Raw genomic sequence first — 22984 nt, 5'->3', positions numbered from 1 at the left:
ATGCATAAAATTAAGCACACCTGTAAATATTTTCAGGATTAGGGCCCAAGGGCTCCACGTATCTACTGTAAAACATTGTCCTTCTCAGTCAAATATCTCCTCATCCCATGTGGTGTGGTATGCTGTGCAGACTGGCTATTCATGCCTTCCATCCCAGAAATGGTCACCTTTAATTTTTACCAAGTATAGTTTATTACCATGGGCTAACATCTTGAAAATTGGGTGTGTAGACACGTAAGCACCTGAAAGTTGGTGCTGTCAATTTCCACTTACTGATGTTCCTACATCTTCAGAAAAATCTTACTTAGGTACCAAATTACAGGTTTATGAACTTAACTTTAGGCACTCATTTGAAAATATTGGCTAAGGTTGCCTCATGTTTTAGGGGTAAACCTATGGTAATCCCACTGAAGCAAAAACCTAAGGTTTCCATCAAACAGGCACCCAAAATAACCCACACTTACAGTTTTTGCAGAGCTTCAAGGACACATCAGTGTTATTTGATTGAGATGCTCTACATCTGAAGTGATCATGGTAACTCCCAAGTGTTCATTCTGTACCTGAAGTTCTAGAATGGACAGATGACCTGGGTTAGGAAGAACTATTACAGGAAAGCTAGAGGTTGACTTGAATAAGAGAATGCTGGGGTTTGTCTTGAATTCCAATGAAAGAACTGGAGATCAATGAATGCTAAAGTCTTATAAAGCCTTATGAGGGTAAATACAGCCTAGAGACGACCTGATCTAGAAATCTGTGTATGAGTAATTGCTGAAGGATTTATCTGGAAGTGTTGCCTCTCTCCTGAATCTACATACTTTTCTTACTTGATATTGATTTATCTATTGGGTATAAATCATAGAAAGGCAGCATGTTATTGGAGCAGAGGGATGGGAGTTTTATTTTTCACTCTGCCACTGACTCACTGTGTGGCTTTGGATAAGCCCCTTCACCTCTCTATGTTTAAATGTAACGGTCTATAAAATATTGCTTGTACACAGACAACTGCATAATGGGCCTGGTGCACAATAGTGTGACTTTGTATTGGTTAGGTTCCCGTGTTTACCGTGAGTCTGGTGATTTGGGTTTTTTTCCTTAAAGTTGCAGCTCTAGCAGTCAAGTGATTATGGATGAATCTCAGCTTTAATTAAGGGAGACAGAAGGTCATTAACCCTTGTAAAAGCAGCAAAGAGTCCTGTGGCACCTTATAGACCAACAGAAGTATTGGAGCATGAGCTTTCGTAGGTGAATACCCACTTCGTCAGATGCAAGATGCAGATGCATCCGAAGAAGTGGGTATTCACCCACGAAAGCTCATGCTCCAATACGTCTGTTAGTCTATAAGGTGCCACAGGACTCTTTGCTGCTTTTACAGATCCAGACTAACACGGCTACCCCTCTGATAATTAACCCTTGTGTTTGTGAGGAAAAGCTGGAAAATATGCCCCTTACCTGCTCAGGAAACAGAAAGCAAATGAGAAGAATCCAACGTTTATAGTTGTTTGTTGATGAATTTTGTACTTTTTTAAAGCCAGGCTCATGTTTTTTGCTCACTTGGTGACAATAATGCCTCGGGGGGAGGTGAAGGGGGCTTGCTCTGCCTCCTGCTGGGGAAGGGGAGTGGTAGCAGCTCCCTGGCTCTGAGGTGAGGATGAAGAACCCCCTGCTCCCACCTACCTCCACACCTGTCCCCTAGCCCCACCCCCACCTGCCGCCCCTGGCTTCCCCCACCCCAGCACACCTGCCCCTCACCTCAGCCCCTGACTCCCTCCCCACCCTCAAGGGAAGGGCGGAGGGGATTCCACCAACTCTGGTACGAAAGTTGCGCAAGCACCACAGCATCACCTACGCTAGCGGCGGCTAGCGAGCTTGCATAAGAAAAGCACCCTCAGGTGCGGCACCAGTGCCGGGAGCCTTACGGAAAGTCCGTAAGAGACACTGACCTCTTTGAGAAGATACGGATTTTACGTAAGGAACAGTCTCAGGTGCGGCCTCGGCCTTCCCTAACCGGCAGAATTACGGAATCTCCGTAAATCCTCAGGGACAGGCGGCAGGCGAGGTTACGCCGTTCACGCAAGGAGCGATGGTCTCAGGTAAGGAACCTGCTTCTCGGAGCTAGAGGACTTTACGACAACTTTTCAAGGCGGCATTCGCCTGGCGAGGAGGCGGCTGTTAAGTAGTTTGCGTTGTGGGGCTGGCATCCCTACGTGGTTGGCGTAAGGCGCTCTCTCAGGTGCAGAGAGGGGGCGGGCTCGCGTTGCCCGGCAGCTCCAGCCTATGGGGGCGCGGGGCGTTGTCACGTGCCGGAGCCCCGCTCGCTGCTGCGGAGCCGGAGGCGCTGGACTGGGGGACGGAGCCGGGACCGGGCCGGGGGCAGCACTGGCGGCGGCAGAGAGCGGGGTGAGGGGGCGTCGGGGCCGGGGGCCTCCATCGGAGACACCCCTGGGGGGCGGGGACCGGCGACCGGCCGCCGCCCCTCCCACTGCGAGCAGCGGGCAAGGGCAGGACGCGGCACTGGGGGGGGGGGAGGTGCGTGGGGTATTGGGAGGGGGGAGGTGCACGGATGGGGGATGGGGCGGTGCACGGGCGGCGGGGGGAGGTGCGTGTGGGGCAGTGGGGGGCGGGGTGCACGGCCGGCGGGGGGAGGTGCGTGTGGGGCAATGGGGGGCGGGGTGCACGGGCGGCGGGGGGAGGTGCGTGGGGGGCAGTGGGGGGCGGGGTGCACGGCCGGCGGGGGGAGGTGCGTGTGGGGCAGTGGGGGGCGGGGTGCACGGGCGGCGGGGGGAGGTCCGTGGAGGGCAGAGGGGGGCGGGGTGCACGGCCGGCGGGGGGAGGTGCGTGTGGGGCAGTGGGGGGCGGGGTGCACGGCCGGCGGGGGGAGGTGCGTGTGGGGCAGTGTGGGGCGGGGTGCACGGGCGGCGGGGGGAGGTGCGTGGGAGGCAATGGGGGGCGGCGGGGTGCATATGGGGACACGCCGGCAGGGTGCACCGGTAGGTGGGATGGGGCTCAGCGGAAGGGGGTGGAGAAAATAGGGGCATGATGCATGGGACTGTGAGAACCTGGGGGCTGCAGGCGGGCTGGGTTCATAGACAGCGCCCAACGGGGGGGCTGCTGGATGCTGTGTGCAGGGGGTGTGGAGAAGCTGGAGACAGGGATGGAGGTTGGGGAGCTGGGAGTGTGCGAATGGGGGGGTGCGGTGCACGGGTTGGGGGGCTACTCTTTGAGGCACAGTGTGGATGCATACAGGGGCCCTTTCTGGGACTGTGAACAAGGGGATGTTCTTGCATGGGGACAGCCACTGGGGGCATCAGGGAGGCTGCCGATGCAGACAGCGAATGGGGGGCTGGCGCTGCTGGGGCAGCACATGATTGGCAAAGTGATTTTTTTCTAATCGGTTTCTTCATTTTTTTGTGGTGTCATTTGGGATTTTTGTTTGGGGGGGTTCATTGTGCACCTGACTTTGCACGGCTGGTTGTGAAAACTCTCTCCCTTAGGGTCCTAGTGCAGGTGTCTAGGCACAGGAAGCTGTCCTGGTGCTAAATCTCCCTGCCCTGCATTGTGCACGGAGCAGGTGTGCACTTGGCCTGAGCAGGAATGTTAGCTAGTGGTTAGGCCATTATGAAAGTGTCATTCTCAGTTTGTGCCTAGTGTCACTTGGGTTGGTCTGTTGGGCATGGAGGTGAATATGTTTAGCTGCAATATTGCCTCTGTAGAGAATAATAAAAGGACCTTTCAGCCCAGAGAGACAAGGGAGCTCCTTTATGTGGAAGCGTGGTACTTTAAAACAGGGAGAAATTGTCATAAAATTACCTGTTTTGTTAATTCCTTCTGGGGTACCTGGCATTGGCTACTGTCAGAAGACAGGATACTGGGCTAGATGGACCTTTGGTCTGACCTAGTATGGCCATTCTTATATATATTCTTGGTTGACAGAATTAAGGGCTTGTGATCAGAACTTTGCTACAGCTTAGTTGGTGTGGTGCATTGTATTGTCTGCTAGCCTACCTTATTTTTAAAAATGAAATGTTCACGCTTTCCTGTGACTTGTGAACGCTCTGTGCTGTGTCTAGGTGCCTTTGATTCCTGTGATAGTTTTGCATCTCTTTTCTTTCTGGATTTGGTCTGTACTGGGTATTAATCATTAACCCACTGATTTCAGTGGAGATGGGGGAACTGCAATGAAAGATAGCTGGGGAATCAGTGGAGGGATGCTGACTAGAGCAAAACTTGAATTTGCAATTAAAATCAGAAATTACGTTATCCACTAGCATGTCTGATTATTTATTTACGTAGCATTGAAAGTGCGCTATGGACGTTAAGAAAAAATGGTGTTACTCCAAAGAGCTTACAATATAGATAGACCAGGTAAGGCTACAGGATATCATGTAAGAAAAATCTACATGAAGTTTCATGCATGTCTGGTTAGTTCCATATGTATTTAAATTGTCTGTAACAGTGCTGGGATAGAGACCAGGGGGATTTCTTGGTCTCTTGGAAGAAGTATATATTTGAAGCAACACTGTTAGCTTAAATTTGACTCATCGTTTACGTTTTGTTAAAACAAGCTATTTTAAGTCCCCAAACCAATAAAAATGTTTACACAATTAAAAAATAATTCCAATGAAAACAGCTGTGATTGAGCAATGATTAGAATCTTGCGCAATTAAAGAGTGAAATCTTGTGCAGTTAGAATGAAAGTGAAACAGATTTAATTGATTTTTTTAAATTCATTGTCCAAACTGAGTAAAATGCAAAAAGTAAGCAAAACACAAATAGTGACCCACATAGCATTTGTAAAAGTACTGAATAATGTAAGGTCCTTGTAACGTTGGTAAAGAAATGATTGTTAGTGAAGTGATTTTTTTTAAGCTAATAGTGGTGACACTTTAAGAAGGACCCAAAGGAAGTGATGGTGGAGGCATGAGGTCTTAGTATCTATTGAGAAGAGAGTGGAAGAAGGGTGTGAAGAAGCTGGCTAGTTGTGTGTCTTGGGAAGAAGAGCCTTAAAAAACTTGGAATTGCTTTTTTGTAGGCTGGAGGGGGAAGCGTTAGTATCTCTACGTAGATCTTTTTCGGACATTACAATAATACCTTGTGTGGGTGATGCTACAATCTGTTCTCTGAAAAGCAAAGGGCCTTTGCAAGCATTGAAAAGGCTCCAGGCCTTGTATGCAGTCAAGGACTGACTGTAAGTGATGGGACCTTGTGGCTGGTTGCCAGTGCGGAGAAATAGGAAATACATGACAGCCTGTCTGGGCCATTTCTAGCTCCCACTGATTTCTTGGTGGTTCTTAGGAAGTTGGACTCACCTCTGAAAGTTCTAGGCAATGTCATCACTATTTCTGTCTGGAACTTTCCAGTCTCTTGCTTTTACTCCATTCTGGTGTGGCGGGAGTGGGGGAGAGATCGTGCCGGTTGTGATTGGCACTGGCAAGATTTTGGTGCGTTCTGTTGTCCGCTCCTAACAATCTTGCCACTCTTAGTGTAGTGTGTGGTGCTGTCTTAGCATCCTTGGTATAATTGTTTTTGTTTTCATTACTAATTTTCTCACCCCCTCACCCCCCTTTTTTTTTGTATACTACTGTACATGCACCTACTTGGAGGTACTGTAATGATCATTATTATTAAAATACTGGTAATGTGATTGTCACTGTACAAGAAAAACACAGGGAGCATATTCTCTAAATGCACATACATAATTACAGGGAGACCTAAAGGAAGGCTCTGTCTTGGAATGCCATTTTTAAATAAAGAGCAGGGAACAGCAGTTTCACTGGTATGGCTCAGGTGGGTGTGAGCTTCAATGAAGAGGTTGAGCTTTGAGGACCCATTTGAAAGAGGAAGTTCTGGTTATACACAGGGGTTTGAAAGTAAATTCTAGGCAAAGCAGGCCTTGAGCCAGTTAAGGCTGCTAAACTGTTTCGGTTCAAAACCCCTCATTCCTAAAATTCTGCAGAGGTCTCCTGGAGGACTGAGATTTTGTACGCTTGCTCTCGACTGAAAGGGGAATCCTTTTTGGGAGTTTGAGGGAAGCTTGTTCAGCCATGTTGTACTGTGCAAGTCTGAAAACCTCATTGCAGAATAATAATAAAATAAAAGCCACACTTTTTTCCATGTTGCTTTGGTAGCAGATGAACTTTGAGACTTGGCATGTAAATGGAGCTCTTAGAAGAGCGTGTTCATGACTGGAGGAGGGGCAATGCCCTGTTTGGTTAACAAGTTATAAGCAAGTGAAATGTCACTTGTGAGCATGCTCAGCAAGGCATCTGTTAAGATGTTTAGCACAGCCATGTCTTCACTGTGGTGGATATTCTCCCTGTCTGTTGTGTTCTGACCGTGGGCCCAGCTTCGGGCAGGTGGTTGTGAGTGGTGCTCTTCTTTATGCTGCGTCTGGGACAGCTTGTGTAGGGGAGACTGTGCATGCAGCACAATCCATGCTCTCATACTCCTTCCCCCCCCCCCCGCCAAAATCAACAAACCATCCAGTGCCTTAACATGAAAAGGAGAGAAAGTAGGGTCCCTTGTGAATGAAGGGGGTTAAATGAATGGCTCAAAACTGGCTGTGCTACTCTCTTTAAAATCTGTCTTCAACAAGAAAACTAAGGAAAACATAGGCAGTGAGGAGGGATTTATGAAAAAAGCTGTGGGTAAGGTATAGTGAAGCTTATTAAGGGAATTAGCAAACTTACTGTACCACTGATATGTTACTAAAAATGTATAAAGACTGGAGAAGAGCAAATGCAGTACTGATCTTTGAAAAAGGGAAAGGGAGAGATCCTGGTAGTTACCAGCCTTTACGTTAACTCCTATTCACCTTTAAAGTAACAGAGCAAATACTGAGGGAAAATGAACAACTAGCAGTAGCGGATTTATAAATAGATGTCTGGAGATAAACTTGTTGGCTCTGGATAGAATTACAGAATTAGGACTCAGTCCTGCAAAACTTGCTCATGCTAAACACCTCTACCCCGATATAACGTTGTCCTCGGGAGCCAAAATATCTTACTGGGTTATAGGTGAAACCACGTTATATCGAACTTGCTTTGATCCGCTGGAGTGCGCAGCCCTCCCCCCTCCCCCCCCCGAGCATTGCATTATATCCAAATTTGTGTTATATTGGGTCGTGTTATATCTGGGTAGAGGTGTAACTTGATGCAAATAGTCCCATTGCCTGCACTGGAGGTGTTTCAGTAAGAATTCGTAGGCATTTGGTGGATGCAGTGAGGGATTTAATACATAGATTATAGAAAAGCCCCTGATAGTGTTTCTCAAAATTGTCTCTAAAATTAGTTCAAATCATCTTGGAATAAGCACCATCTCATGTACTGAAAAGTGACCAATGTACCTAAACATAAGGTACAATATCAGATTGAATGCAGATGTTTAGTAGTGTGTTGCAGTGATCTCTGGTCTTACACCTCTACCCCGATATAACACGAATTCGGATATAACGCGGTAAAGCAGTGCTCCGGGGGGAAGGGGGGGGTTGCGCAGTCCGGTGGATCAAAGCAAGTTTGATATAACACGGTTTCACCTATAATGCGGTAAGATTTTTTTGGCTCCCGAGGACAGCGTTATATTGAGGTAGAGGTGTATTATGTTTTTTTAACTATATAGAAGAGCGAGCAGACTCAGCTAATAAAGTTTGCAAATGATACTGAACTGGGCGGAGTTGAACACAAATGAGGATAAATACAAAGGAATTTGAGGGAGGTTAGAAACACTGGCAGCAAATAACAGTTTGGGGGAAAATAATCTGAAATGAACACGTACATGGGAGGTGGCACATACCTTGAAAGCGGTAATGCTGACAGACCAAGAGGTGATAGAAGACAATACTGCAAACTCATGGTTTAAGCTGAGGGAGGTTAGCAAAAAAGGCCAATTTTAGGCTTCGTATGCAGCAGGAAAGAAGTTAGAGGCAAAAATACTGTTTTAATGCAACATTAAAATTGCACTTGTAGTTTAAAATACCAGGAAAAAATGCAAATATCAGAAATGTTGTAGGAACCAGTACTTAGGCTATGTCTACACACGAAAGCTCATGTTCCAATACATCTGTTAGTCTATAAGGTGCCACAGGACTCTGCTGCTTTTACAGATCCAGACTAACACAGCTACCCCTCTGATACTGAATACAGACAAAATCTCACCCTCTGTGGTGTTCCAGTAAGCTTCCTTTTACAGACTAGTCTCCTTCTAGTCTGGGTCCAGCAATCACTCACACCCCCTGTAGTTACTGTCCTTTGTTCCAGTTTCTTTCAGGTATCCTTGGGGGTGAAGAGGCTATCTCTTGAGTCAGTTGAAGACAAAATGGAGGGGTCTCCTAGGGGTTTAAAAAGACTTTCTCTTGTGGGTGGAGACCCCCTTCTCTCTCCTATGCAAAGTCCAGCTCCAAGATGGAGTTTGGGAGTCCCATGGGCAAGTCATATGTCCATGCATGACTCAGTCTTTACAGGCAGCAGCCATTGTTTATATGCTACCCTGAGCGTCCTCAGGTAGACTTCTTATGTGGATTGGAGCCTTCCAAGATTCATTGTCCTTTAAGTGTTTCTTGATTGGGCTCTTAATTTGCACATTCCTTTCTCAAGAAGCTAACCAAATGCTTTACTAAGGCCATGGCTACACTTGCAAATTTGCAGCGCTGCAGCAGGGTGTGAAAACACACCCTCTCCAGCGCTGCAAATTGCGGCGCTGCAAAGCGCCAGTGTGGTCAAAGCCCCAGCGCTGGGAGCGCGGCTCCCAGCGCTGTACGTTATTCCCCACAGGGAGGTGGAGTACGGACAGCGCTGGGAGAGCTCTTTCCCAGCGTTGGCGCTTTGACTACGTTTAGCGCTTCAAAGCAGCGCTTTGAAGTGCAAGTGTAGCCATAGCCTAAGGCTACTTAAAAATCAAGCAAGTACACAGCCAATATTCATAACTTCGAATACAACAATGATGCATACAAATAGGATGAATAGATTCAGTAGATCATAACCTTTACAGAGATGTTACATGGCATATGTAGCATAAAACAAATTCCAGTTATGTCATATACATTCATAAGCATATTTCCATGAAGCCTTATGGGGTGCACCGCCACAGTCCCTTTAACCAAAACAAGACTAATCCACCACAAACACCCGTCTTCCATCACTACCATTCTCAAAAGCCGGCACAGGAATTACTACATATGTGCAACCTGGTCAAATTAACATAGATTATATGTTCTTTGACCTTTGCATTTCCTGACTTTATTTTGTAGCTGAACTATCTTAATGTTGCATTCTTTGTCTTCTGCTCCCAATCATTAGACCCCTGCACGGATACAAAATTTGTATCCACGTCTGATCTGGAATCTGCAAAAATGGTCCATGGATATTGGCAACCGCGGGTGTGGAAATTTGCAGATATCTGCAGAAATGCAGGGCTCTACCAATCATCCTAGAACAAAAGGGGGCTGAGAGAAGTCTAGACCCTGTTCCATCCAACTCTACTGCCTGGTGTTTACTTTTTTGCTTTGCAGTGCATCTATGGTGAGTTTTCTTTTAATCTCCCATCAGTGGCAGCAGTGGTGGGAGTGAGAATGGAAAAGTAGGTGTGATGCTGTTGTTTTACCCTGCCTAGAACATCAGTGCTACCACCAGCCTCAGTGCTTAGTTAAGAGATCTAAGGAAAAGTGTGTGTGTGTGCGCGTGCATGGTACAGGCTATTCTGTTTGTCCCTTATGAGCTTCTGCTCTGATTCTCTCAGCCCCTGGCTCTGCTAGCAAGAGAGCAGGAATTCTGAGTCTGATCCCGTGTATAGCTGTCCCATATGCCAATGCTGGGCTGCCAGACTACTGGGCCACTTGGTCATCTGCTGATTGATTGCTCAAGGTAATAAAGATCATGGATTATTACAATCTGTGTCTTAATCTTCCAGTTTGACTTTCTTGTAGCTATGCAAAGTCAGTTTTTATGGTACAGTTTCTGTAATTGATTGAGGAAATAGGCAGTAAATGTGTGTTCAAAATACTGATATTGAAGAGGGTTAATTCTAAGTATCTAGTTGCTTGTTCATTTAGGGAAATCCCTTGAATAGTTGACAGTTAGCTATTCTCTCTGTAGGGGATGATTTAAAACATTTTTTATGTTGTGGTTTGGTGTACTAGTCGTAAAGAGCCTCAAGATGCTGCTTGTGATTGACATAACAAAATGTAAATTATATGCTGCTTTACTAGACTCTAATTTGTCTGGCTTGAGGTTTGTATGCCAGTAGTACCAAGCTTTTCTTACAGTGACTTTCTCCTGCATGCATCATCTAAATAGGGGGAAAAACTACTTTAAATTGTATGTTTAAAAAATCAAACAAAATTGGGACATACCTGGGTATTACTGTAAATTTAATATTGTGGTTGCAAGTTTTTATTTTGCATTTATTTTAAATAGGCTTTTATTGCAATATTAAGTGGGTTTGAAAAATCTTGGAAAATAATTGGCGTTTAGATTGTTAAACTTCCTGAAGTGGTTAATACTGAAAGGAGTGAAATAATTATTTTAAGTTAACCTAATTTGACATAACAGTAAGTGACTTCATATACTGAGAAACTGACAGTGTACTGCAATGGCAAGAGAGATGCACAAGTTGATCGAAGATGGTCTTTAATTCTCTAATTCTTGCGATATTTGGGGCGGGGGGAGAGCCAGGACATTCACTAGGAACAATTTCAGTTTTTTGTTTTATTTGGTAAACTTGAGTGTCCACCAGTGATCTGACTGTTGAGCCTTGCTGTGACTTTAGCCTTACCTGAGGCATAGAGAGAGCATCACATACAGAGGCATTGCTCATTGTATTAATTTCCAAGCTGTACAGTTGATTACACCAATAATAAAATCAGAGCCACTAGAATTCTGTGACATTTCATGGGCCATCTCCACTTGAAAAGTGAGAGAATTCTGTAGCAGGTTGTAATAAATCCCCAGGTTTTTCTAGATCGACAAGGTGGTGTAGAAGTTCTGCACCTGCGGAATTTTTATTGCTGGTGTGGTTTTTCTTAATCATTGCTGCCTGTGTAATTTATTTAACCCTTTCAGTAAATGTGACATCCAAGCAAAAGATCTTACATGGTTTCTTATGTAGAAAGACACAGAGTACAAAACCCAGTAAGATAGTGTGGGCCAAGATGTTGCATTCAGTTGCACATTGTCGAAGTACGTGAATATACTAACATTGCAGATGACTTTGCACACAAAGGGAACAGCATTTAAACTTGATGCAAATTATCTTTTCATTGTCCATTTACCTGGACAGATGAACTAAAGGTATCACCTGTTCAAGCGGGTGCTGTCTGGATAGATGGAAAAAGAGTATCCAAGACAACATGAATGAGTGGGCAGAGGGAAGGGCATGTTTGTTTCTATTTAAAAAGAAAAAGCATGTGAAAATGTAACTGTAGAAGTCTTTAAAGTCCTGTTCTTTGGCAGTTTCCTGTATTAGGCGTGAACCTAGTTTTTATTATACTGTAGTATGTGGAGCTAGAATATAGAGCCAAACTCTGTAACCCTTACCCAAGTTACCCTCACTCATGCAGACACAGAGCAGAATTGGGCCTTGGATGTTCATGTGTCAACTTAAAAACTAATAAGAATTCTTAGCTCTTGTATAGCACTTTTTTCATCAGGTGATCTCAAAGTGCATGTTGTCATTTAGTTGACCCTTGGACTCAAATTTAAATAACACTGATTAACAGGTAGCTAATTACCTGGTCCTCAATGTGGCACTGGCAGTGATGGGGAATGGAATGTAGTGCCTCTCCAACTTCATTCCAGCATGCTGGTGAAGGGGAGTGGAGAGAATTATGAAAGACATCCTGCACAGCTAGTTTTTTTGGCTCTGATGTGATGAAGCTACATAATGTTCTCGTAGTTGTTTACTAGATGCTGAATCTGGTGTGGAGATGGCCATCCTACTTTATTTACTGAATGTAAAGAAGGGTGGGAAGGCCACTTGTCCAGAGGAATGTACATCGTTACTTGTTCCCAGTTGCAGACGCCTGCACCTGTTGCTGAACTGGCGTTTCTTTTGTGTTGAGTAATCTTGCTTTTCCTTTGGCTGTGCAACATAGCTAATTGTGTAGTAAATTCTGTGGTGGTTGTGCAGCCTGGAGCCAGGCTGGCTTTTGAACACCATCAATAAGTGCATTCCCAGCTTTTTGGATTGTACAAGTGGAAGCTAGGAAGCTGCTTCGGTGGCCACTATAGATTTTTATGTATTTAGATGTTAGTTAAAAGCATCAGAAATTTGTGTGTCCAGGGTTTTGTGCCTTTACGGTAAATTAGAAATACAATTATAGGAATGCAAATTATATAGTAGCTGCCCCTCCCCAAAACTAGGAGATATAGGAGGAAAAACCACCACAGCCACAAATCCTAGTGTCAGTTAACCCTTACTTTGCCAGAAACTGGGTGCACTGTGACCCAAATGTCAATATTGGACCATGGGGTGGTTTTAAACGCCAGAGTTCAGGTCCATCATAAAGTGAGTTGCACCAGCAGCTCCTCTTTCTTAAATTGAAGAAGCTACAGCTCAAATCCCTCTGTGGTTTGCAGATGCAGCAAGATGGCTAGGGAAAGAGTGGATCTCAAACAGGAAGGTAGGTCCCTGGCTATTTTAGCATCATAATCTTAAAATTCTGCTGAAGCCATTTTGTGGAGAGACAGATTTAATGAATCTGGGTTTAAGTTTTGTGTCTGCTTTCCTCTTCCTTTCCCTAATAGCAGTTCTTAATAAACAGAATGAAAAGCAACAACACACACAAAAATCCAACAATCCCCCTGACTTTTATACAGGATGCTTTTTTTTTTCAGCAGCATGCATCTTTCAGTTGGCTTGTACTTTTTGATGCAGCTACAAGAACCTGAATAAGCAGCTCCTATGTGATCTCCTGATTGGAAGTGTAGAAAATTGAACTTAACAAATAGGGTGGGAGTTTTTTGGCTTCTTAGTTGGGCTGGCCAGGTGTCTGATCAGATAGTGACTTAGCTTGTTTCTCAGAGTTAGCCAAATGGTTCAGCTAATGGCTTTAAAGTGGCTGAGGTGTATCTCTGTGTATAGGTGTGGTACAACTTGGCAGTCGTCATTACTTACTACTTTAGGTAGCAGTACTTTGTGACATCCAAGCTAGGTCATAGGCATTTATCCTAAAGTCAGAAATAAAAACAAACACTGTATAGGTGACCTCCATCTCCCAGTTAAGGTGACAAGGGAGACCCTGATCTGGTTTAAAAGGAAAGAAGCCTTAAACAGCCGTCTTACTCCTATGGGAATGCTCTTGTGGTTAAGCTATAGGGCAACAGATGGGGAGACCTGGGTTCCAGGCTGTGTCTCTGACTTGCTATATGACTTAATTTCTCCAAGCTTCATTTTGCCCCGTAAAATGAAAGGTGATGGAATATTTTCCTATAGCACACAGGTATTAGGCTAAAATTAGCATTAAATGTGCTTGGATGAGTGTGGTGATGAGCACCCTAGAAAAGAGAGTAAACCAAATAAATATAATGGCTTATTCTCCGGAGGGCTTTAATATTTGGTCTAATTCGGGTTGTTAGTCTTGGTGTGCAGATGCTGGGTGGTATTTAATGGCCGGTGATACAGGTCAGACTGGATGACCTGGTGGTCCCTTCTGGCCTCAAACTCTCTGACTCTAAATCAGTGGTTCTCAACCTATTTCCCATTGTGGGCCGCATCCAGTACTACCTGTGTGGCCCTGAGGATGTCACATGGGCTGCAGCTCTGTGCTGATTGGGCCACAAGTGGCCCGCGGGCTGCAGATGGAGAACCACTGCTCTAAATACAAGAAAAAGGCAAAGCAGTTAGCTTCTGTACTTTTTGGGGTCAGGATCAAGTTGGCTGTTTCCAATAACATGGCCTCATAGAGTAGCTCGGTTTGCTTTGAATCCACATCTGCATGCACCACCTCATCTTCAGCAGATAGGTGGGATGCTGAGGAGGAAACATGGTTGTCTAAATCATCATAAAGAAATAATAATAATAGGAGATATACCTATCTCCTAGAACTGGAAGGGACCTTGAAAGGTCATTGAGTCCAGCCCCCTGCCTCCACTAGCAGGACCAAGTACTGATTTTTGCCCCAGATCCCTAGGTGGCCCCCTCAAGGATTGAACTCTCAACCCTGGGTTTAGCAGGCCAATGCTCAAACCACTGAGCTATCCCTCCTTCAAGAAAGAATTGTGACTCCCACCCTGAAGGCAAGTCAGTCCTCCTGTAGCTGGGCTATTTTAAATTGAGTTTAGTTTTTAGATCAAATTGAATTCTGGAAAAACTTGGTGCTGCTCTTGGTTGCTTCATGAATACATTTGATACCACTCCATATTGGCAGCAGCCAAAATATTTTGCAACATCTGAATGTGGCTTTAGACTCTTGATTCCTGTTACAACTGTTGTCACCTCCTTGAACACTTTGGAAAAACTCCCTGCACAGGAATAACTTTGCTTGCAGTGATTGTTTCTCTGTAACACTCTTTTCCTTACATACCCATTTTATCTGAAATGGCCGATAATAATTGTACTTGGTACTTCTATTTGTAGATCTCAAAGCAATTTATAAAGAGCAAGTATCCTTGTATCTGTTTTAAGATGGGCAGCTGAGGCCCATCATGAGTTGATGATGACAGCCAGAAAAATAAAGTGATATGCTGTTTGGCTCCCCCTCCTCCCCAATTGTTCTTTATCATCAATCATACCTGCATGGATATAGAATTGTCACTTTTTATGTTGGTTTGGTTCCTGCAGCCTGTTCCTTCACCTCTTTGGGAGCTCAGTCATTTCCCTCTATTAACCAGTCTCCACATTCCAGGGGATTAGGCTGTGTGGTGAGGAATAAGCGTCACAAGCAAATGAAGTCTTAACCGAACTCTGTCTTTACGGATATGGTCTTTAGTACCAAGCAAGTAAAAGGAAGCAAAATACAGATCTGCTTTTAAACAAAACAGTTTACAAAGTGCAGCTCTGATCGCTTGGTCTCTGATAGCTTTGGTATCGGATTGTGATTTACATTGTTGATTATATGTGCTTGATAGTATGCCACTGGACCTCTAGGATTGCTCTGCAGGTTAGAACTATCCCAAAGGTCACTGTCCCTGGGGGGGGTATATTTTGCCAGCATTTCTTTCCTTTTTTAAGAACATTGAAGAACTTGAAACTGGGACTTCACTTTTTGCCTCTCTCAAAAAACAAGCAAACTGATTTTATTTAACTTTTTACAGCAGGCCTGGAATCTGTACTTCATGCCAAGTTTCAGCATGAAACAAATGAAGACAGCAGAGTAACAAAACCCTCTCACCAATGGGGCTTATTACAAACCACCCATGGGACCATAACTATTACTGTGCACTACTAGAGTAGATTCCTAAAAGTGGAAACGCTCCATGCTGCAATTTAAACTGTCCGGTTCAAACATTGTACGTGTGCAGTAATTTAGAATACTTAATATGGAATTGGTGTAAATGTTATATTGGCGCCACATTATGAATTGATCTGCTGCTTCAGTACAGTTGTGCTGCAGTGTGCCTCCATCTCGGTCCCCGTCGAGATGCTTCAGAGAATCTGCTTTTTAGGAGTCTGGCGTTAGCATCATCTGCAGTGTCGTAACAGCATTCCACCTCCAGTGAGAGGCTGCAGTGGGGACCATATGATAGCACAGTCCAGAATGCTGCTCCCTCCTCAGCGGTACTTCAGCTCTGTCGTTCTCTGTGAACATCCATAGAACCTTTGCACCAGTATGGAGGCAGAACATAAAGATCTTGGTGGTCTTGAATCCTCTGCTATAAAAGTTAGAAAGAGACTTCAAGCTTATTTGTTCAGTGGTTTCAGCGGCTTTGACATGTATTTCAGTGGTTCGGTGAAGGTGCCTGTGGGAAGAACACATAGGGCCCAGGCAATGAGACCTCATGTAGTTAGCGGGAGCATCTACCTGGCTGACTTTGGGCAGATGGTGAGGTCTTCGTGCAACTACACAATAGAGCTGGCAGCTCCCAGTGAGTTGGCAGTTATTCGTTATATGTTGCTTGCAGAGCAGTCAAGTTGTACGACACCTTTTTCTGCGGAGAACTGCTCCATCCTGTCTGCCTTGGAATGGCAACTGCAGATGCTTTCCTGAATGGATTGGAAGGTCACCTACTTTTGCTGTAACTTGCATATTATTGTTATTAGACATCATGTTTATTACAGTAGTGCCTAAGGACCAGCTAAGAAAGGGAAGCCCTGTTGTGACAGGCACTGCACAAACACAGAGTAGCAGATAATCCCTGCCCCAAAGAGCTTACAATTTAAAGAGACAAAACAGACACCAGGTAGGGGAAGGGGGATAACACGAGTAGTGTGAACAGTGTGATGGAAGAAAACATCAGGTTCGTTCCAGGACTTTATTTTTTTGTGGGGTTAGTTAGGAAGGGGGATCAGCTAAGGAGCTGATGGGGCAGGGGACAAGCGAGACAGGTGGGGAGTGAGTCCAAGGGAGAGGAGGGAAGGGAGAGTTGGAGCAAACAGCCAATCAGAATAGGGCAGAGAGAGTCCACTCAAAACTGCAGAAAGTTCTCTGAATGTCCAGAGGTCCCGGTCTTGAGCGCTGCTGCTCCTGACAGCTGAAGTCTCTGGCTGGCTCCTCCTGGCAGTATTTTTGCCAAGGAAAAAATGGACATGGAACTCCATGATGCTGTTATTGGTCACTTTTCACAGAACGGTCCCTCTAATCATTGTGGTAACATTGGTCCATTTGGTGGTAGAGATCAACTAGCTCCTTACTTCTATTTTTAAACATAATGGTTGGTTGGTCCTAAATATATTACACTCACATTAGAGCATGATTCTCAGACTGGAAGATCGAGTTCCTCTGTATCTGAATTGAACACCAATGTTTTAAAATACAGTAGTTAGCATTATTGCTAGCTTAGCAGGTGCACTTTAGCTCAAAGGGTTTTTCATCTTCACCCCCACCCTCCACACACAATCTATTGCGAAGTACAGTAGCGACTATCGTGCATAGCATACGTAGCTGATTGAATTTTAGGCTGAGTGGATAGGAGCTCTGGGATTTGATGTATTCTCTCCTTTTCTGTTTCCATTTTGCTCCTGTTGTGTTAAGAATGTTTGGAATAACTCCTGGGTTAAGGAGAGGTGACTTTCTGTGTGCTAGTGAAGCCTTTGTGTTAGGAGATTGGAATAGCAATTGGAGAACATGCCAAAAAAATAAAAATCATGAGTTTCCTTCTCAGTTTTGAATCTCGAGACAGATCAGAAATCTAGGGGCTTTTATGGTACAAAAGGCCTTTACTGAGTTCACTTAAACATTTACATAGAAGAGAATAGCAGGAGCAATTAAGGTCAGTTTGTTCAGTCTCTTTCTCACAGTAATGACCTTTCTAAATTCACCATGGGATTGTAGGAGCCCACTTGTCCTCACTGCTGCATAGGGAATGGGAGATAGAGCAGGAAAAATTCCTGCGGGGTTCGTGGTTTGGCTCTCTGGGCTGCACTGCATTGCTTTGAGTCTGCAGCAGCGTGAAACTGTCAAGGATTTTCCTTGTCAGTGTGTCACTGCAGCTGGTGAGCACTGCAGCACAGGAACACAGCTTGCAGGTACCTGCTCCAGCACAAAGGCAGAAAGATGGGGTAGCTAGGATCACAGGCACAAGGGAGAAAGGGATAGCAATGGGGGGTGGAAAGTGCTAACGGCTCTTTGAGCACTGAGTATGTGTGCTTTGCTCTGTACAAGGGACAAAACGAGATCTTCCTGCCTGCCAGAGCACATAGTCTACGATCCAGGCCCGGAGAAGAAGGGATGTGCTAGGAAGGCATAACACTGTGTTAAATATATATTTATCTGTCTTCTCTTCTTGGGGGCATCATAGGAGGGGAGAGTGGTGGCTCAGCGAACTGGGGTAAGAGGGGGGCCTTCCGTGCATAGGGAGCAGCCTGGAAAAACTAGGCAATTTGGCTTATTGGGACGGCAGGAGGGAATTAGTCATTCTTTATATTACAGTAGCTCCTGCAGGTCTCAACTAGAACAAAGTTGCATTGTGCCAGTCGTTGCACAGATGCATGATGACGAAGGCCGTCCCTGCCTCGAAGGGTTTATAGTCTAAATAGGCAGTATGCAGCAGGGGGAGGTGGTAAGTTTGTGTGTGTGTGATGTTCCTTAAATCATCTTCCCTTATGTGTGTGGCAGTAGTGCCTCCAAGCTGCAGTCATAAACCAGAACCCCATTGTGCTAGGTGCTGTACAAAAACAGAACAAAAGGACAGTCCCTTCCTTAAAGAATTTACCTCACCACCTGAATGTGTATGTGTCTCGCTCTTCCTCTCCTTCCCCTCCTTGCTTTTAAAAAACAGAGAAATGAAGGAGCTGGTCACAGAGGCTTCTCTGAACCAGACTGATGAAGGAGCTGGAGTTCTGTGCCCATCCTAGACAGGCTGTAAAACGCTTGGATTTATGGTGTCTGTTGGCTTTGCAGCCACCCGTCTGAAGTGGTTGGGTCGCAGTCCAGTGGGGGGTAGACAGGTGTCCACTTCGGACACTGCTGCTGGCGCTGCCTGGCTCCCGTGTTGACAGTCCCAGAATTAAATTGACCGTGGAGACTGAATGCCACAAAACCTGACAATTCTGGCAACTCAATTTTTGGTCCTGACCCATGGGTTGAGAAACCCGGCTTTAGAGAGATCCATGCTCCCCTTGTCCTGTCCCAGAGTCAGAGTTGGGGCAGGTGCCACAGGTTCCCAGTGATGAGCTCCTCTCTTACTGGGACAGTGGAACCCAAGCCTGCTGGCCATCTGGGGATACTGCCAGAGTTGTCTGTTTGCATTGGGTTGTGCCAGAGAGCCTGGCTGCTAGAACTCATTAGCGCTAGTTTGAGTCCCATGATATAAACTGGTGAAGCTAGTGAGGTGTCCCGTTATGTAGTGCTTTATTTGTGCACATGCAGTTGACTGTTGTGAATGCACCTGTGCTCATTTTGGTTTCTTCAAATAAGGAACAGAAATGAAACGGATGGGACCAAACTCCAAAGTGGTGTACTGTGCCTCTCTCAGCATGTGAACCTGTGCTGTCTCTACTTTACGTCCCTTGAATTACAGTGCATTGATCGCTACTCTAAAGCTTTGAGCATGGGCTCACCTTCTGAACATTGTGACGAAGTCTTATGGAAGGAACCTGGAATGTGGTGGTGGGACAGCTGTGGCTATTGGGTAATGGCTGCGTTCTAATGGGAAAGATGTTTTCCATTCAAAATAGCAGTAAGCAAATGTAAACCCTTCTGTGACTAGGGTTGTACTTTTGTCATGGGAGTCAGAGATGAATTTGTCTTTGTGCTCCATGAGTTCTGATATTGGGCTTCTTGGGTGTTGCTAGGTACATGTGACAGTAATAGCAGAACTAATTTTGCTGCGAACATTGGGAGCTGTCAGAAAAAGTCACACCCTCCAGAGGGATGCTCATAAAGTTAATGCTCGTGATTTCACGCTTTCACCGGGGAATGAGGATCGTGGGTACTGTGACATTTGGGGTGGGAGTGGAGTTCTAGAGCTGACGAGCTAGTTTAGCAGGCATCTGTGCTGCACTGCTCTGTTTGCACTATTTGAAGAGGAGGCAGCAATGGCTCTTTCCTGCACATCTTCCTGTTGTGCTGCAGGATCAGACCAGAAGACATTGGAAATTGGTTTAAAATGGCTTAATGGTATTAAATATTAAATGGCTTTAAGCAGTTTTATTGCAGAAAGAGAGGCTAGTTTGATTAAAATAATGTCCACTCTGACTTCTGGCATTTTGTTTTGTACAATAAATTGGTAAATATTCTCTTGTCTCTAGGATCAGACTGTGGACTCATATAATTTATCATGACAAGCTCCTAGCCCTAACCACAGTGATGGTGCTTGTTCTGTAAAGGGCTTTGTGTCACAATTATGGGCAGCTGCACCTGTAGTCCTCCATGGTCCTTCAAGAGCACCCGCCTTTGGCTCCTCAGCCATCACCTCGCTTAGGTAGAGACTCTCATCTCTCTCACTTTTGACCGGGGGGTTTCCAGGCTGTAATAGTTATTTCTTCTGGCAGTCACCTACAGTTTTCCATTGACTAGTTGGTGGTTTTGTAGCTCTGTAACTGCAGTTTTCTGAGTCTGAAAAACAATTAAATGTATTTAAAAATAACCTTATTGCTTTGCTGCTCCAGAGGCAAACAGCTATCCAACTCCTGTTACTCTTCTAGGTGTGTATCTTACATGCTGAATTTTCAGTGCTTTAAGTTGAGCCAGTCTAAGAAAAATAACCACCAATTAGATAAATCCTTATTAGATAGAACCAGGCATGATTTTAAGGTAGGTGATGAGCGCCTCCCTGTATGATCCACAGCAAGTATCCTTGCTATTTCATTCCTGAACAGAGGCTGCCATAGAAACGTTCATTAATAATTGTCAAACTGTGATTTCTGTGATAAGAACAAATGTCTACTAGAGACTGGCCTGAGAGTCAAATTCATTCACTTGGGATTTCACCTAAGTTGGGTCTCCTGTAGGAAGAGTCTAAATGCATCCAACTACTTCTTCTGTGGTATTTCAGGGTGAACACTGCTGTCTTTTAATTCAGCTCATCATGTCTGTATACAACTCACTTTGAGAAATACTTCATCTATCTTTCCTCTAAAACATTTTGGTTACACTTTGAATTGATTTAGATGACCACAATATCCTTGTTTCTGGAACCTCCCTACTTTGGGTGACTTCCAAATGGCTGTTTTATCATATGCATAATTTTGAACTGGCTCAGAAGGGAAGAGACACAGCTACTTGGATGTCATGGTAGTGGGCATTAAATACAAGCTGGAATAGAATAGAAAATGCAGTTTCTGACTCCTCAACCTTTTTTCCCCTTACAAGCACTTGGCGAAGGGATATTTTATCCCCATTGTTAGTAGCATGAACTCACTTTAGGTTTTACCAGCAAGGTCAGGTCTCCCATTGATCAAACCTGTGTTTGTGTGGGTGTGAACCGCCTCCTTTTCTCATTTGTTATTGGTCAGATTTAACACCTGTTAAAACCTAGACAGTTTAACAAGGGCAGCTCATTTAATTGCTCTTTCAGCGTTTAGCAGTTTTCCTCTCTTAAGAAGTTTTGCAGATACTGCAGAGGCTCTGTTGTAGTCTGGAAAATGTATCTTTGCAAATCAGATTTTTATGGGCTGAGATTAAGCTAAACATTTGATTGCATTCTTTCGGTAGGTCCTGTCTCTCTCAACCCCTGGTGTAGAACTCAATGCACTTTTGCTGTAGCTGCTTCTACTCTGGCTCTGTGCTGCTAAGAGTACGTGGAAATGCAGGACTCATAATAGTCCTTGCAGTGCTGTGAAGTCATAACTTTCCAGGAGTCCTTGCACATGGCCTTGGCAGAGTCTGTCATTCTGTAATGCTAGCCGGTTTAATGAATTGTATTTACTCCATCTAGATATAGAGGAGGTTACCAGGGGAATTCTGCTCGCTTTGCTGCATCTAGTTTCACAGAGGGCTGTTGGCATTTGGTTGAGTCTTGAGGATTCTCCAGCTATTGGTGACTTCACACCCTGTAACTCTCAAGGCTTCTATATTGCCAGCAGCATCCTCCAACCCTACAAACTGTCAGTATGGCTTCTTACTCTTCTGTAAGTGATTGTTGGATACCCAGGGTGCTCCCTTTCCCCGGACAGGGTCGGCTACCTCTGAAAACCCTGGGTATGCAGAGACTGTGTAATCAGGGTTTTTATTTATCTGCCAGATTGTATGCTTCTCTCTGAGGCATGTGGTTTGGAACTTCCCAACAGCATCCACTGTCTCCCATAGCAGAGGATAAAACACTGTAGATCCTGCTTTAGATGGCCATTACTGGCTTCTTTGAGGTGGCTGAGGCGAGTTCAGGCATTATTGTGTGACATTTTATGGCCTGTCTTATGCAGGAGGTCAGACTAGATCAGGGGTCGGCAACCTTTCAGAGGTGGTGTGCCGAGTCTTGCGTTATTCACTCTAATGTAAGGTTTCATATGCCAGTAATACATTTTAACGTTTTTACAAGGTCTCTTTCTATAAGTCTATAATATATAACTAAACTATTGTTGTATGTAAAGTAAATAAGGTTTTTAAAATGTTTATGAAGCTTCATTTAAAATTAAAATGCAGAGCCCCCCGGACCGGTGGGCAGGACCTGGGCAGTGTGAGTGCCACTGAAAATCAGCTCATGTGCCATAGGTTGCCTCCCCCTGGACTAGATGGTCATAACTTTCCTTCAGCCCTTAAAAATGTCTGAATCCAGAGTAATATGATGTATTTAAAACAAAATAGACACAATCTGGGTGCCATCCCTCACTACAGCAATTTTAAGATAGGACAAGTTTTGGGTTTATACTTCTATATTAGTGTCACTCTCATTGTATTGGCCTTTGCTTTAGATGGACGTCTTTATAGCTTTATGGAAAAGGTATTATAATAAGTCTTACGTGTGAAAAAATGAGGATTGAAACCATTATTTCTTTTAGATGCTTTTCAAATAACGAAGATCTTACTTGTCTGATTAGGCGTCTGAATGTCGTTCAGAAACAAAGCTAGTACTGATTTGCTGAGCTGTTCTGGAAAAAGATGCAATGGTTGAAAGCTTCCATCTGTTGAAAAGCAGTCTCCTTACGACGCCTTGACTTTGTATGCACTTTGACAAAACAAAACAAAACTGGCAAATTACAGTTAGGGTGACCAGACAGCAAGTGTGAAAAATCGGGATGGGGGAGTGGGGTAATAGGAGCCTATATAAGAGAGAGATCCAAAAATCAGGACTGTCCCTATAAAATCGGGACATCTGGTCACCCTAATTACAGTAGAAGCAATAATTGCTGATCCCCTACCATCCTGGGAAAGGGAGTCCAGGGGCTCCGAATGGTGATGGTCAAAGGGACAAAGTATTAAAAGTGAACTGAAATGCTTTTAAAATATACAGAACTGTCA

The 22984-nt window shown here is 44.6% G+C and overlaps 2 protein-coding genes across 4 annotated transcripts in view; one reads left to right on the top strand and one right to left on the bottom strand.

The window, feature by feature from the left end:
• The window catches only part of CRB2 (crumbs cell polarity complex component 2), a 134429-nt gene extending 132352 nt beyond the window's left edge, over nt 1–2077 (bottom strand). For 2 of the 3 annotated variants that reach the window (XM_044992530.1, XM_044992529.1), the window contains exons 1-2: nt 1941–2077; nt 465–568 (exon numbers count right to left, since the gene is read on the bottom strand). The gene's annotated coding sequence lies outside the window, so the exon portion shown is untranslated. Of the gene's footprint in view, nt 1–464; nt 569–1449; nt 1566–1940 lie in introns of those variants that run through there. The other variant, XM_044992531.1, reaches the window with a different exon arrangement.
• Nucleotides 2078–2303: 226 nt separating this feature from the next.
• Nucleotides 2304–22984, top strand: part of LOC123352434 (spermatid perinuclear RNA binding protein) — an 86037-nt gene continuing 65356 nt past the window's right edge. The window contains exon 1 of the mRNA XM_044992541.1: nt 2304–2397. The gene's annotated coding sequence lies outside the window, so the exon portion shown is untranslated. The remainder of the gene's footprint in view (nt 2398–22984) is intronic.

The sequence above is a fragment of the Mauremys mutica genome, chromosome 18 (genome assembly GCF_020497125.1).
Source record: "Mauremys mutica isolate MM-2020 ecotype Southern chromosome 18, ASM2049712v1, whole genome shotgun sequence".
Lineage (NCBI taxonomy): Eukaryota > Metazoa > Chordata > Testudines > Geoemydidae > Mauremys > Mauremys mutica.
The sequence above is the reverse complement of the archived record's forward strand: the minus strand, read 5'-3'. Positions and strand labels throughout refer to the sequence as shown.